Source organism: Rattus norvegicus, chromosome 8 (assembly GCF_021556685.1).
Source record: "Rattus norvegicus strain SHRSP/BbbUtx chromosome 8, alternate assembly SHRSP_T2T, whole genome shotgun sequence".
NCBI lineage: Eukaryota > Metazoa > Chordata > Mammalia > Rodentia > Muridae > Rattus > Rattus norvegicus.
This window is the reverse complement of record NC_141541.1, coordinates 29,092,694-29,109,936: the sequence shown is the minus strand read 5'-3', so window position 1 is coordinate 29,109,936 and position 17,243 is coordinate 29,092,694.

Here is a 17,243-nt window from a genome sequence, read left to right as displayed (position 1 = left end):
CTCCACAATACCTTTGTAGTTGGGTTCCTCCAAACTCCTCCTATTCCTTTCTCTTCCTCTCTCATTTGTATTGCTCTAACAATGCCCTGCTGTTCTGCCTCCATCAGCTGACCTCCTCTGCCTTACTCATGGGTCCTGGTGTGTTAAAGATTGAGAGGATTCTTTGTGCTCAGTCCCATCTGAATTCTCTGTTCCTATTCATTGACTAAGTCCTTTAGTCATAGTTTGTTGATTAGTCTGTGGGTGGAGACCCAGGGTCAGGTGTCCACTCCTGTCTAATCTGCCCTGGCCAGGAGGTGCTCTGCCACCACTGGGTCAAGGGCTGTGGGAGCGCAGTGTTGTTAATATGTCCTTTGTGCTTGGCATTGACAGGCCCATCGTACTGCTTCTGTCTCACAATTATTCTTGGCTGGGTTAAGACCTGAAACTTTCTAATTTATTTTTAAATAAAGGCAAGGAAAAGAAGGTATGTTCACAGTGAATGTGGACTTTGGGAGATAGAATAAGGGGAAGACCCCAGTGCCCCTTAAGAAAAGTCAAATGTATTTGAAGAAGAAAGAAGAAAATTTGCATAAAGAGCACATGACAACTTAAGTAAGGAGCAGGTGACAATTTGAGTTTGGAACAGGTGAGAATAGTCATCAGGAAGTTCTCTGTCACATCCACCTTCCAAGGTTAGAGAGAGGAGAGAAGGGGCAGTTATTCTGTTTGCTTTGCTCAGGAAGCTAGGGGATGTATCTTCTGGGTATACTGAAGCAAGGGGAACGGTCTCCAGAGATCAAGAAAAGAGGCACACAAAATACAAACATGGCTCTGGGGCAGTTCTTTCTTTTTAGGTATTTACTTTTGACTCTGGTGAAATATTTCCTCGTTCCCAACTTGAGGAAGGGAGGGGGGCACAGAATGATTATTTTGAATGTGGGAATGTGAGGATGCTCAGGGCAGACCCCCTGTCTCTGTCTTGGTTTGATCTGTCCACAGGGTGAGTCAAGGCATCTTGTTTTTTGAATATTGGTCGGGGGAGGAGGTGTAAACTGCTGTGCTTTGATTTGGATGTGGGATTTGTTCAATAAAACTTTATGGTGAAATCTTAGTCTAAATGGAACTGTCCCAGGGATGATAAGTCTTTGAGAATGAGTAAACTTTTCTTTCAGGAATAGATTTTCATTTGTGGGACAATACTGGATTAGTTACCACGAGACCAGGTTATTACAAGGTGAAGTAACTTTCATAACTCTCTCTCTTTGTTCCACTTTTTCAATGCCACTTCCACTAGAATCAAAGGCTGACAAAATACTCTTGGACCTCTAGAACAATACATTATAAAGAACTCTACAGAAAAATAAACTTTGCATAGAGTATCCATGTAGGATGATGTCATTATGCAGGTGAAGGCAGGTAGAAGATAGAACAAGGCCTGTCATTGGATGAGACAGAAGGATGGGTGGGAGAAAAGTTTTAGAGAAGAGAAGACTAGGATGAGAGAGAGAGAGAGAGAGAGAGAGAGAGAGAGAGAGAGAGAGAGAGAGAGAGGAGAGAAGCAAAGGAGAGAGAATGGAGGCAGATGTTAAGATTCCTCTCTGTACATTTACAGGTTGTTATGAATATCCTTAAGGAATGGATGTGTACAGGGCTTTGTATGTCTAGGTGGGCAATTATATCTTATCAAATGGATCAGAGGTTATTGTGTTATGTGTTCTTTCATGTGGTGATTTAATTGAATTCAAGAGAGTATGTGGTGGCTGGAGACGTGTGTGTCTGGCACGGTGGCAACCTGTCTTGGGAACTAGCTGGGTAGAGAGATTGTTGCCAGGCTCAGAGAGTAGCCATCAGCAGTGTGACTGGGATGGAGCAAAGCGGGTGAGAGGCTTTGCTGACTGAGATGAAGTTCTCTACCAGGTATCTTGGGGCACTGCGGTGCTGGATCTAGTGCAGGGTAAAAGACAGCTATTTTATTTTAATTTTACAACAACATATCCAGTCTTAGGTGCTCGGTTACAGTAATAAAAGATAAACTATGACATATCACAACAAGCCACGTCCAGCAGTTCAGTGGAAGAAAACAACAATGAAAACAACAGCAACAGCAACAGCAACGACAACATCCAACCCTTTCTCACTTAAGCCTCTGTTTAATGGGAGCAGTGGCAGAAAAGTGGCCTCGATTGCATACAACATTTCAGACATTAGATGTCTTCTTCTCTGTGGCATTCCTCAGGCCACCACCTACTCCATTAAGCTTGTAAACATGAAAAACATAGTCATGAGAAGTTTGGAAGGACATGTTTGATGGTGGACCTGACTTCCCTCGATTTGCTAAGCTCAATCCGGTGATTGTAGTGGTTACTCCAGCAATATGACATAATTAATTAAAGATGGGCTGAAAAATATAATTTAACTGTGCCCAAAAGAGAGGGAGATTGTAAATGTTGGTAAACAGGAGATGTCAGGAATGGGGAAGATTAGGCCAGGTTATTGCTTATAGGCTATCTTGTCTGAAAATATAAAATGTATTTGTTGATGGCAAAAGTATTGTTTTAATTCCTTCCAATACAACATTACTTTGGCCCACATTCAAAACTCTCATGGGGAAGAAAAAAACCCTATTTTTTGACATCTTGATTCTGACCATGGTCTGCATAAAATATTGGGGTAGATATTGGACTTCAATTTTCTTTGAACTTTAAATCACAAGAGAATATGAATGTGGACTTTAATATCTTTGTACTTTAATTTAATCACTGAACTTTAATTTTTTTCCAAGAAAATTCATGATGAGAAGTAGTTTATATTCAAATGTGGGACGTCTTCTAATTGGTATTTCATTGCTGAAATCTTTTAATGTTGTCACTGAATTTCATTGTAGAGTCTATATTTAGAGGAGCTGTCTGATCTATCACCCGGAAACAGAATATTTTTTTTTTTTTAGAAAGAAAGGCATCTATTAATACTTATATGGGAACAACAGGTACAAACTCTAATTCTTTCAGATGAATTGAAATGTATGGTCACTCCAGAAAAATCATGCAATGCAGGAGGACATAATTAGGGAAGAATGATGGAATGGGAAATAGACCAGGCCTGCAGAAGATTTAATCACTTGGAACCTCTTATCCACATAAGAATTGTCTGGCATAAATTCAGACTTCTCTAGCAATGGTTCCTGAAGGATCTCCCAGAGAGCAAATGGGAGACAGTGCATCCATTTGAAAAATCAGAAGCAATAGAAGGAATTTCTGGTGGAGGACACTCAGTGGAGGGTTGGTTGCTCACCTGATGGGCAACTGAAAGAGCCCAGAAATTGTTAACTATGAGGAAACAAAGGGCTGTGCCATTCTTGGCTCTGGATGAGTGCATGGTGACGGGGAACAGGACGTTCAACCTGGATTTGGGGGTCTTTGCTCTGAGAATACCACCTTCCTGTCCACACACTGTGTTTATTTAACAGGCTATTTTTTATTGGATATGTGTGTTGCTTCTTGTCTGTAGCTCCTATAAGACAATGACCATTATCTTTTCTGTATCAGAGAGGGGAGGAGTCTGAAAAGGAACAATGCTTATGTCTAGTGTATGTGAGGGAATAGTGAGGAGTGGTAGGGTTCACAGTAAGAGGGCAGGTCTAAGAGAACCTGGAGAGGCTCACAGGCTCACCAACACCAACACAAAGGGTAGCTGCTTACTGCTCAGAATACTAACAGCCCAAGGCCTCTGGGGAGACATCCTAACTAATTTTTTCTTAAATCTGAGCATCCCTTGTTTTCAGTCCTGAATTGTCACTGAGCAGCTGGTGTGGGCACAGCCCGTGGGCCCAGGTAGCATCATTCCTCTCTTTCCTTTGAGCAGAGCTGTCAACTGAGTCTATACTTAGCACCTTAAGTAGCTTTGTCAGTGTATGGAGGGACTCTAAGCTCCCTTAGCTCCCTTACATCACCTTCACATCTCAAACAACGAGAGCTAGAGCAATGGCTCAATAACCACAACAAGTGAGCTTGCTGGATTTGGTTTGCTTTTTGCCCAAGGAGTCTTCAGAGTCCGGTGCTTAGCCCACATCAAGGAAGATTTGGAGGCTTTCAAAGGGTCTGCGAAGGGGCAGGCATTTGCACAGCAATAAGCTCTTACTGGCCCTTTTCATTTTCATCCTTTTATGAGAAGTTTTTTTTTTATTCTGGTGGAATTTTCCACAAGTTATATTGCATGTCATAGAAAAACAGATTAAGTTCAGAGGCAAATTGAAGCCTCTCTTTTCCAGCTACATATTTGTGTGAGTCATGATTCTCTTTATATATTTCCATCAAAATAACATATTACAACAGATTGAATGCAAAAGTATGAGAATCCAGCTGTCATCTATTAAGCGAAACTTAAAGAGATTTGCAGAAAGTTAAAACATGTTACGCTTCTCACAAAATATTTTTTGAAAATGAAATTGCTTTTCATATAAGGCCAGGTTGTCAATATAGAAGTTTGCTGTTACTTGTAAATAATTCATAAATATTAATCTCCCCCACCATTTTCGTTTTTTTTTTTTTTTTTTGGTTCTTTTTTTCGGAGCTGGGGACCGAACCCAGGGCCGTGCGCTTCCTAGGCAAGCGCTCTGCCACTGAGCCAAATCCCCAACCCCCATTTTCGTTTTTAGTAAAGTAACACATATAGCCCACATAAACAAAAATGGTGGTTCGTTTGGTATTCTGAGGTTCTAAAACTTGAGAATGAGTGACTTAGAAGGTTTTGATGCAGAAGCCTCAAAACCTTCTGTGATAGACCCTTCAGAAGGCTGCTTTCGAACACTATTTCGATGTTCCCAGCTATTGCACAAGCACACAGCCATATATCCCAGTTTAATTGTTTTGAAATATCTACATAGGTGCAAAAAAAAACACCCTTTAGATTAAGGTCTACCTTCCAGGAAAAATACATTAGGGAGGACCTTGCTCAGACTAGGCAGCTACATTATCCCTGGACCACATCCCTATCTTTCCACAAAGTGCACTTTTGCCTACAGGTATCTGGAGAGTTGTAGGAGGTGTGACACTGAACTCTTAGAAGAGCACATTCATGGTTGGGATATACAAGGAAACCCTGTGGTTGTGAGCAGCCTGCAGTGAGGTGCCTGGGCTCTAACATCCGGACACTTTGATGAGGACCAGCCCACTGAGGAGATGTTGGCAAAATATAATTCATCTGGGCCAGATGGTATAATCATAGATGCATATGTATATGTATATGTATATGTATATGTATATGTATATGTATATGTATATGTATATGTACCCAAACCCAATGAACTAAAACATTGTGACTGGAATCCAGGAATCTTCATGCTTTCAACTTCCATAATGATTTTTGAAGCATCAGAATTGGGATTTTTAGATCAGCTTTAAAAGTCTGGCAAGTAGTTCTGAGCATGCTAGGGCTGTGATTTGCAGCAAATATTGATCCCTGCTACATACTGCAGGCTTGGACTACCGATTAGTTCTCTGGGATTAGGGAGGCTCTATTAGAGTAGGAATTACATATTCTCTCATTACATATTTCTACACATAAACTTAGTGCTTTATTTATAAGTTGTAAGCCTAGATTGGGCAGGTTTTGAGGTTATTCTAGTTTACACTCCTTGTTTCTGTTTTTCCTGGTTACATGCTCATAGACCATCTCCTCTTATGGTAGCCTCTTACCCCCTTTGTCTCCTTTTCCTTGCCTCTTTTGGTCTTTCCTCAAATGCCTTGCCCTATCCTCAAGTCTCACCTTTCTCTCCCCACTGCCATTCCCAGGCTTTAGCCTTTTATTAAACAATTAACTTTGGAACAAGGTTTACATAGCATCACTTGGTGTACAGAAGGGTTTTCTCTCTAGGAGGCAACCAGATCTTGGGGGCCATGATTTAGCACTGAATACAAAGCAGCCACAGACCAACCACAACTCTATGTCTAGACTTCCCTATTTACACAGAACCCCATCCTTGGGGTTCTATGTACTTCCTTTTGCTCAGGAGCACCATGTCAATAGGTCTATGATGTACATGCCCCACTCTCAGGCTGAGGAAATATAGGTAAATGGGAGTAAGGAAGAGAGACCCTTTGGCTAGGATGAACAGGACTGTCCAGGAGCAAAACCCACACAGCTATAGGCCCCCGTACAGGGAAGAAAGAGAACAGCAGGTGGGTATTGATTTCTGCTGAACTGACTCACTGGTCTTGGTGGAGGATCCTGGTTGCTTCTGTCAACGTTGGAAAGTGTTGGCATCAGCATTCATAAACTCAGTGAAAATGACTAATGACTAACGATGTCTCTAAGTGCAGAAAAAGTCTTGTGGCCATCATCCTGTTTTCTGTGTGTACCCGAGACCCACTTGGTCATTTCCCCCTTGTCATCTAACTCTAATATAACATATAACCCCCACTGGCTTTCCTCCTGTGTGCCCAATCCCCAATTCAGATCCTTCCACTTCTCACATATAATTTTAATTCAGATTCATATAAATGCGTCTTTGTGTGAGTGTGCACTCGTGTATGTATGTGTAGGCCAGAGTCCACATCTGTGTCTTCCTTGACTACTATCTACCTTAGTTTTTTCTCTCATTTATGTCAGTTGGTGAATAATCTTCAAGCCTTCTGTTTCTACTACATCACTGGTGGGATTACTGGCATGCAACATCATGACCAGCTTTTTAGGTAGATACTAAGGAGGTTACAAGTTCTAATGTTTGTAGTGAAAATGTAACTGCTACACATTAGCTTGAAAAACAATCATTGCTCTTGACAGTAGAGTATCCTACCCATATCAAATATGTCATTTGACTTATCCAGGTAATTCCATTTTTAATTAATTGAAATTTCATACTGTATATTTTGACCATAGTCACCATCCCCAATTCCTTCTACATTTGAAATGAAAATTATCCCCACAGGTTCATGTATTTGAGTGCCTGGACACTAGAGAATGGTACACTGAGGAATTAACTTTCATATGTCAAATGTATGTAAAAGAATACAAGTCTTGTATTCCTTTAAATTAATTTATTCCTAGGCAAAAAAGAGAGAGGATTAGGAGGTGTGGTCTTATTGGAGGAAATGTGTCAGTGATTTGGGCTTTGATGTTTCAAAAGCCCAAAGATGGACCCAGTGGCTCTCTTTTCTTGCTGCCTATGGATCTGAATGTAAAACTCTCAACTGCCAGCATTATCACCATGTTCCTCACTGTGACAAAATGAACTAAATCTCTGAAACTACAAGCAAGCCCTAAATGCCTTATTCTATAAGAGTTGCCATGATCCTGTCGTCTCTTCACAGCAATGGGACACTAAAATAAGACAACAGATAAGATAGAGTCCCCTTCTCTACCCACTTGACTGTGCATCTTATCTTTTATTTTTAAGCCCATAAAATATGGATGGTGATGCCCATATAATTTTGGATGTGTATCCTTCCACAGGAGTACGGTCAGTTTACTAGATTACACATTCTTTTAAAAATAGATGTCCTCTCCCCGTGACAATCAATTATAAATAGTGCTTCAACTATAAGTTGGACTTTGTGCCCACCTCCCCTCTCCATTCTGGGTGTTGTAAGCTTTCACAGATCTTATACAAATCATCAGACCCACGGTGAGTTTGTATATGAAGCTCTTATACTCTTTCTGATCCATCTCCAGCAGTGATCTCTGAACATTAGGAGCAGGAGGTGTGTTAGACGATTCAACTAGGGATGGACATTCCACTGTCTCTTATTCTCTGATCAAGACAAGTTGTGTTGATCATCATCAACTGCAAATAGAAGTTTCTCTGATACGGGGTAGTGATCCACTGATTTATAGATGTCATGGTAAGAGTCAGTTTACTACCATATCCATTTAACATAATTGTAATTGTATGTTCTCTTCTAGGGCCCATGAAGTGCCTAGCTACAGGCTATTAGCCTAAAAAGCAGTGTCAGGATGTGAGTTTCAATTTATGGAGTGGGCTTTAAATCCAGGGAGAAAGTAGCTGGCTACTCTAATGACTTCGTGCTACTGTTTTACCAGTGGACACGTCTGGCCAGGGTATTCATCATGGTCACTTGCAGACTTCACAACTGGGTAAGGGTGATGATAATTTCCCCCCTCTGGTACCACCACAGCACCACCTAGCATTATGAAAACTAGCCAGTAGAGATGAAGCTTCCAGTTCAGTACCAGCTTCATCTCGTCACGTTCTATGACTCAAATCTCTGTTGTCTACAACAATAGGGTCTTACCAGCCAGGTCTGGAAGGAATCCAGAAGGAATGACAGGAGCTGGTAAGGTTTGGAGGTCTGTGGAACCTCACTGGCAACAACCCCCAAAGAGTTAACTCAGTACTGGCAATGGACTTTTTTTTTTATTGTTTGTTAGTCTGTTGTATCTAAGGAGCATTGTCACCCAGTTATTGGGTAAGCCTTTCATGTACAAATCTCTCTGTGTGTATATGTACACACACACACACACACACACACACACACACACACACAAAGAGAGAGAGAGAGAGACAGAGAGAGAGAGAGAGAGAGAGAGAGAGAGAGAGAGAGAGAGAGAGAGAAGATTTATATATAATTTCTGTTTGTTTGGTTGGTTTTTGACATGGGTTTTTTCTGTGTGTGGGTTCTCTAGCACCGTACCTGCAAGCTCATCCAGTGCCACAGCTGGCAAGAGGCAGGGTCAACTCTTCTGCTCTCAAGCCCTTGGGCGGGCTCACCCATGCCTTTGCTACCAGGACTAGCTTTACTTTGCTTCCCAGGTAGGGCACAGTGTTTATTTCTCCAAATGTTGCAGTTGGTGAGAGACAGGGACAGTTCTCCAGAGTGTGGTGGCTGATGAGAGGTGGGGTTAGCTCAGCACAGTGACTTAGTCAGCAGTCCAGGCCAGAGGCATCTGCATGGCCTTTGTTGGTAACATGGGCCTGGGGCATCGACATAGACCTCAGTTAACATAAGTCCACAGACCCAGCAGCATGGGCCTGATGTCCCCATGGTCTCAGCTGACAGTGCAGGTGAGTCAGGTCAGCACCCTGCCTCCCTCTGTGGCTGCATGGTCCTCAGACATCCACATGGTCTCTGGTGGCAGTCCGTACCACAGAGATCTCCTTGGCCTTTGGTGTTAATTCAGGCCACAGATATTGACACAGACTCCAGCTACAGCAGGACCACGGAACCAGACATGGTCCTTGGTGGCAGCTCAGGCCAGGACCTCACCATGGCCTCCTCATTTCTGCCTGTTTTTCACTACTGTCAAGTCTCCTGTTGCACCTTTCTTCACAGTGTATGCGCCCCTCAGCTTCTCTTTCTCTTTCATTTCTCCACCACATACACCATCTTTCCCATCATTCCATCATGCATTCACCCATCGAGACGACACCTGGGGGACGAACCAGGGTGTCTTTCGTCTGGCTATAGTGGACCCTGCACAATTTTTTGAAAAGTCTTTTTTAATTGGTTATTTTATTTATTTATATTTCAAAAGTCGTCCCCCTTCCCAGCTCCCCCTTCACAAACTGCCTATTCCATCTCCTCTCCCCTTTGTCTCTAAGAGGGTGCTCCCCCATCCACCCACTTCTGCCTCATTACCCTAGCATACCCGTACGCTGGGGCATCGTTCATCCACAGAACCAAGGGCCTCCCCTCCCACTGATGTCATACAAGGCCATCCTCTATACTTATTGCTTTCCATACCCATGTTTTACCCTGCCCACCCCAATTTAACCCTTCCCATTTTGCTATTCCTGTTCCTTTTAGGCCACTGTGTCCTGCCTTTGAAAGCCATGCTACCTTAAAAATTCTTAGACCTCTGTGGGTATTTTAAATAGAAAAGAAGAAAACCAGAAATATGCAAAGTTTCTCTTTTTTCACTATACTCAGCTCTATCCATTCACCTGTGGTGAATGATTCTCATAATTTCATTTTTGAGAGCAAAATCATATCTATTGTGTAAAGGTACCACATTTTCATCCATACATAGACATATTCACACATAGATAGACATCTGAGTTATTTCTATTTTCTGGTGGTTGTGAATAGAGAGACAGCAAATATGGATGAGCAGGGACCTCTATAATAGGGTACAGAGCCCAAGAGAATACGTAGCTAGATTATGTGATAGGTCTAGAGTGTTTGAAGGAACATCAACACTGATTTCCAGCTGGCACCGGTTTCCTGGCTGTACCAGTTGGCACTCCCACCAGCAGTGAATACAAAGCCCCCTTCCCCACACTCTGAATATTATCTGTTGTCATTTAGTTTTGTAGGTCTTATCCAACTTAAACAGGGTAAGGTGAAAACTCAAAGAAGTTTTAATTTTCATTTCTCTGATGGCTAAAGGTGTTGGATATCCAAAAAGAGGTTTCTTATTTATTTATATTTTATTTTGAGGACTCTCTATTTAATTCTATTCTCCAATCTTTAACTGGGTTGCTTGTTTTTTGATGTTTAGAGTTAAATTCTTTGTGTAGTCTAGATAACTCTTTGTCAGACGTACAGTTCTGACTCCTTCCTGGAATGACAGTTTCCTTACCTGTACTGAAGCTTTCTAATTTCATGAAGTATAATGGATTTTTTTGTTTGTCTTGATGTCTATGCCAGCTGGTTCCCATGAAAAGTCCTATTTTGTATCAATGAATTTTAGTTTATTCCCTAGTATATTTTCCTTTCTTTTCTTTTTTCTTTTTAATAAGATTCAGGGTATTGAAGGTCTTTATCAATTTGGGATATAACTTTATGCAGAGCAAGAGATATGGATGTGGTTTCGTTCTTCTATATGTAGCAATTCAGTTTGACTAGCACCATTTGTTGAAGAAGTCTTTCCTCAAATGTATATTGGTGGCCACTTTGTAAGAAAGTTAAGTGACTCTCGAAGTGTGGGCTTATGTGTGTGGCTTCAATTCTACTCTGTTAATCAATGAGTCTGTTTTTATGCCAGCACCATTCTGTTTTTATTACTAGAACTCTATAGTATAATTTGAAATCTGGGAAGACTGTTGACACCTCTAGTTATTATTTTTTTTTAAAAAATGTATATGATTGTTCTGGAGAGTTTGATATTTTGTATTTCTATATAAAATTTTAGATTATTGTTTCAACTTCTGTGAAACATTGTACTGGGATTTTAATATGGATTGTATTGAACCTGTAGATTTTTTGGTAAAATGGCCATTTTTCACAACATTCATCCTACTGATTCATGAGGAAGGCGTCTTTCCATCATATCATGATGTCTTCTTCACTTTATTTTTTTAGAGTATTAAGGTTTTCACTGTACAAGGTTTTCTCTTCTTTGGTAGAGTTGCTTTAAGATATTTTCTTATTTTTCTGAGGAGATTCTGAGTGTTTCCTCCACTTCCTTCTCACTGTGTTTATTTTTCTATGCATTGTATATGAAGGCTATGAATTTTCTATTAGTTCTGTATCTTGCTACTTTGCTAGTTGTATTTATTATTTGAATGGATTAGATTTCTGGTGGAGTTGTCAGGGTTTTTAATGTAAAAAAAACATAGCTTATGTGAATAAAGGCATTTTTGAATTCTTCATTTTTTGGTTTGTAGCCCTTGAACCTTTTTACTTTCTTGTGGTATTGCTCTAGTTAAAAGACTTGGAGCACTATACTGAACATCTCTGCTAAATCTTATTTTAGTGTGAATACTTTGAGTTTTTTTTCTATTATGATGGTGGTAACAGTGGGCTTCCTCCTGTATATTATCTTTTTTTTTTTTTATTAACTTGAGTATTTCTTATATACATTTCGAGTGTTATTCCCTTTCCCGGTTTCCGGGCAAACATCCCCCTCCCCCCTCCCCTTCCTTATGGGTGTTCCCCTCCCAACCCTCCCCCCATTGCCGCCCTCCCCCCATAGACTAGTTCACTGGGGGTTCAGTCTTAGCAGGACCCAGAGCTTCCCCTTCCACTGGTGCTCTTACTAGGATATTCATTGCTACCTATGGGGTCAGAGTCCAGGGTCAGTCCATGTATAGTCTTTAGGTAGTGGCTTAGTCCCTGGAAGCTCTGGTTGCTTGGCATTGTTGTACTTTTGGGGTCTCGAGCTCCTTCAAGCTCTTCCAGTTCTTTCTCTGATTCCTTCAATAGGGGACCTATTCTCAGTTCAGTGGTTTGCTGCTGGCATTCGCCTCTGTATTTGCTGTATTCTGAAAGTGTCTCTCAGGAGCGATCTACATCCGGCTCCTGTCGGTCTGCACTTCTTTGCTTCATCCATCTTGTCTAATTGGGTGGCTGTATATGTATGGGCCACATGTGGGGCAGGCTCTGAATGGGTGTTCCTTCAGTCTCTGTTTTAATCTTTGCCTCTCCCTTCCCTGCCAAGGGTATTCTTTTTCCTCATTTAAAGAAGGAGTGAAGCATTCACATTTTGATCATCTGTCTTGAGTTTCGTTTGTTCTAGGGATCTAGGGTAATTCAAGCATTTGGGCTAATAGCCACTTATCAATGAGTGCATACCATGTATGTCTTTCTGTGATTGGGTTAGCTCACTCAGGATGATATTTTCCAGTTCCAACCATTTGCCTACGAATTTCATAAACTCGTTGTTTTGGATAGCTGAGTAATATTCCATTGTGTAGATGTACCACATTTTCTGTATCCATTCCTCTGTTGAAGGGCATCTGGGTTCTTTCCATTTTCTGGCTATTATAAATAAGGCTGCGATGAACATAGTGGAGCACGTGTCTCTTTTATATGTTGAGGCATCTTTTGGGTATATGCCCAAGAGAGGTATAGCTGGATCCTCAGGCAGTTCAATGTCCAATTTTCTGAGGAACCTCCAGACTGATTTCCAGAATGGTTTTACCAGTCTGCAATCCCACCAACAATGGAGGAGTGTTCCTCTTTCTCCACATCCTCGCCAGCATCTGCTGTCACCTGAGTTTTTGATCTTAGCCAATCGCACTGGTGTGAGGTGAAATCTCAGGGTTGTTTTGATTTGCATTTCCCTTATGACTAAAGATGTTGAACATTTCTTTAGGTGTTTCTCAGCCATTCGGCATTCCTCAGCTGTGAATTCTTTGTTTAGCTCTGAACCCCATTTTTTAATAGGGTTATTTGTTTCCCTGCGGTCTAACTTCTTGAGTTCTTTGTATATTTTGGATATAAGGCCTCTATCTGTTGTAGGATTGGTAAAGATCTTTTCCCAATCTGTTGGTTGCCGTTTTGTCCTAACTACAGTGTCCTTTGCCTTACAGAAGCTTTGCAGTTTTATGAGATCCCATTTGTCGATTCTTGATCTTAGAGCATAAGCCATTGGTGTTTTGTTCAGGAAATTTTTTCCAGTGCCCATGTGTTCCAGATGCTTCCCTAGTTTTTCTTCTATTAGTTTGAGTGTGTCTGGTTTGATGTGGAGGTCCTTGATCCACTTGGACTTAAGCTTTGTACAGGGTGATAAGCATGGATCGATCTGCATTCTTCTACATGTTGCCCTCCAGTTGAACCAGCACCATTTGCTGAAAATGCTATCTTTTTTCCATTGGATGGTTTTGGCTCCTTTGTCAAAAATCAAGTGACCATAGGTGTGTGGGTTCATTTCTGGGTCTTCAATTCTATTCCATTGGTCTATCTGTCTGTCTCTGTACCAATACCATGCAGTTTTTATCACTATTGCTCTGTAATACTGCTTGAGTTCAGGGATAGTGATTCCCCCTGAAGTCCTTTTATTGTTGAGGATAGCTTTAGCTATCCTGGGTTTTTTGTTATTCCAGATGAATTTGCAAATTGTTCTGTCTAACTCTTTGAAGAATTGGATTGGTATTTTGATGGGGATTGCATTGAATCTGTAGATTGCTTTTGGTAAAATGGCCATTTTTACTATATTAATCCTGCCAATCCATGAGCATGGGAGATCTTTCCATCTTCTGAGGTCTTCTTCAATTTCTTTCCTCAGTGTCTTGAAGTTCTTATTGTACAGATCTTTTACTTGCTTGGTTAAAGTCACACCGAGGTACTTTATATTATTTGGGTCTATTATGAAGGGTGTCGTTTCCCTAATTTCTTTCTCGGCTTGTTTCTCTTTTGTATAGAGGAAGGCAACTGATTTATTTGAGTTAATTTTATACCCAGCCACTTTGCTGAAGTTGTTTATCAGCTTTAGTAGTTCTCTGGTGGAACTTTTGGGATCACTTAAATATACTATCATGTCATCTGCAAATAGTGATATTTTGACCTCTTCTTTTCCGATCTGTATCCCCTTGATCTCCTTTTGTTGTCTGATTGCTCTGGCTAGAACTTCAAGAACTATATTGAATAAGTAGGGAGAGAGTGGGCAGCCTTGTCTAGTCCCTGATTTTAGTGGGATTGCTTCAAGTTTCTCTCCATTTAGTTTAATGTTAGCAACTGGTTTGCTGTATATGGCTTTTACTATGTTTAGGTATGGGCCTTGAATTCCTATTCTTTCCAGGACTTTTATCATGAAGGGGTGTTGAATTTTGTCAAATGCTTTCTCAGCATCTAATGAAATGATCATGTGGTTCTGTTCTTTCAGTTTGTTTATATAATGGATCACGTTGATGGTTTTCCGTATATTAAACCATCCCTGCATGCCTGGGATGAAGCCTACTTGATCATGGTGGATGATTGTTTTGATGTGCTCTTGAATTCGGTTTGCCAGAATTTTATTGAGTATTTTTGCGTCGATATTCATAAGGGAAATTGGTCTGAAGTTCTCTTTCTTTGTTGTGTCTTTGTGTGGTTTAGGTATAAGAGTAATTGTGGCTTCATAGAAGGAATTCGGTAGTGCTCCATCTGTTTCAATTTTGTGGAATAATTTGGATAATATTGGTATGAGGTCTTCTATGAAGGTTTGATAGAATTCTGCACTAAACCCGTCTGGACCTGGACTCTTTTTGGTTGGGAGACCTTTAATGACTGCTTCTATTTCCTTAGGACTTATGGGGTTGTTTAACTGGTTTATCTGTTCCTGATTTAACTTCGATACCTTGTATCTGTCTAGGAAATTGTCCATTTCCTGAAGATTTTCAAATTTTGTTGAATATAGGTTTTTATAGTAAGATCTGATGATTTTTCGAATTTCCTCTGAATCTGTAGTTATGTCTCCCTTTTCATTTCTGATTTTGTTAATTTGGACGCACTCTCTGTGTCCTCTCGTTAGTCTGGCTAAGGGTTTATCTATCTTGTTGATTTTCTCAAAGAACCAACTTTTGGTTCTGTTGATTCTTTCTATGGTCCTTTTTGTTTCTACTTGGTTGATTTCAGCTCTGAGTTTGATTATTTCCTGCCTTCTGCTCCTCCTGGGTGTATTTGCTTCTTTTTGTTCTAGAGCTTTTAGGTGTGCTGTCAAGCTGCTGACATATGCTCTTTCCTGTTTCTTTCTGCCGGCACTCAGCGCTATGAGTTTTCCTCTTAGCACAGCTTTCATTGTGTCCCATAAGTTTGAGTATGTTGTATCTTCATTTTCATTAAATTCTAATAAGTTTTTAATTTCTTTCGTTATTTCTTCCTTGACCAGGTTATCATTGAGTAGAGCATTGTTCAATTTCCACGTATATGTGGGCATTCTTCCCTTACTGTTATTGAAGACCAGTTTTAGGCCGTGGTGGTCCGATAGCATGCATGGGATTATTTCTATCTTTCTGTACCTGTTGAGGCCCGTTTTTTGACCAATTATATGGTCAATTTTGGAGAAAGTACCATGAGGAGCTGAGAAGAAGGTATATCCTTTTGCTTTAGGATAGAATGTTCTATAAATATCCGTTAAGTCCATTTGGCTCATGACTTCTCTTAGTCTGTCGACATCACTGTTTAATTTCTGTTTCCATGATCTGTCCATTGATGAGAGTGGGGTGTTGAAATCTCCCACTATTATTGTGTGAGGTGCAATGTGTGTTTTGAGCTTTAGTAAGGTTTCTTTTACGTATGTAGGTGCCCTTGTATTTGGGGCATAGATATTTAGGATTGAGAGTTCATCTTGGTGGATTTTTCCTTTGATGAATACGAAGTGTCTTTCCTTATCTTTTTTGATGACTTTTAGTTGGAAATTGATTTTATTTGATATTAGAATGGCTACTCCAGCTTGCTTCTTCTGACCATTTGCTTGGAAAGTTGTTTTCCAGCCTTTCACTCTGAGGTAGTGTCTGTCTTTGTCTCTGAGGTGTGTTTCCTGTAGGCAGCAGAATGCAGGGTCCTCGTTGCGTATCCAGTTTGTTAATCTATGTCTTTTTATTGGGGAGTTGAGGCCATTGATATTGAGAGATATTAAGGAATAGTGACTATTGTTTCCCTTTATATTCATATTTGGATGTGAGGTTATGTTTGTGTGCTTTCATTCTCTCTGTTTTGTTGCCAAGACGATTAGTTTCTTGCTTCTTCTAGGGTATAGCTTGCCTCCTTATGTTGGGCTTTACCATTTATTATCCTTTGTAGTGCTGGATTTGTAGAAAGATATTGTGTAAATTTGGTTTTGTCATGGAATATCTTGGTTTCTCCATCAATGTTAATTGAGAGTTTTGCTGGATACAGTAACCTGGGCTGGCATTTGTGTTCTCTTAGGGTCTGTATGACATCAGTCCAGGATCTTCTGGCCTTCATAGTTTCTGGCGAGAAGTCTGGTGTGATTCTGATAGGTCTCCCTTTATATGTTACTTGACCTTTTTCCCTTACTGCTTTTAATATTCTTTCTTTATTTTGTGCGTTTGGATTTTTGACAATTATGTGACGGGAGGTGTTTCTTTTCTGGTCCAATCTATTTGGAGTTCTGTAGGCTTCTTGTATGCCTATGGGTATCTCTTTTTTTAGGTTAGGGAAGTTTTCTTCTATGATTTTGTTGAAGATATTTACTGGTCCTTTGAGCTGGGAGTCTTCACTCTCTTCTATACCTATTATCCTTAGGTTTGATCTTCTCATTGAGTCCTGGATTTCCTGTATGTTTTGGACCAGTAGCTTTTTCCGCTTTACATTATCTTTGACAGTTGAGTCAATGATTTCTATGGAATCTTCTGCTCCTGAGATTCTCTCTTCCATCTCTTGTATTCTGTTGGTGAAGCTCGTATCTACAGCTCCTTGTCTCTTCTTTTGGTTTTCTATATCCAGGGTTGTTTCCATGTGTTCTTTCTTGATTGCTTCTATTTCCATTTTTAATTCCTTCAACTGTTTGATTGTGTTTTCCTGGAATTCTTTCAGGGATTTTTGCGATTCCTCTCTGTAGGCTTCTACTTGTTTATTAATGTTTTCCTGTGTTTCCCTAAGTGTGTTCATGTCTTTCTTGAAGTCCTCCAGCATCATGAT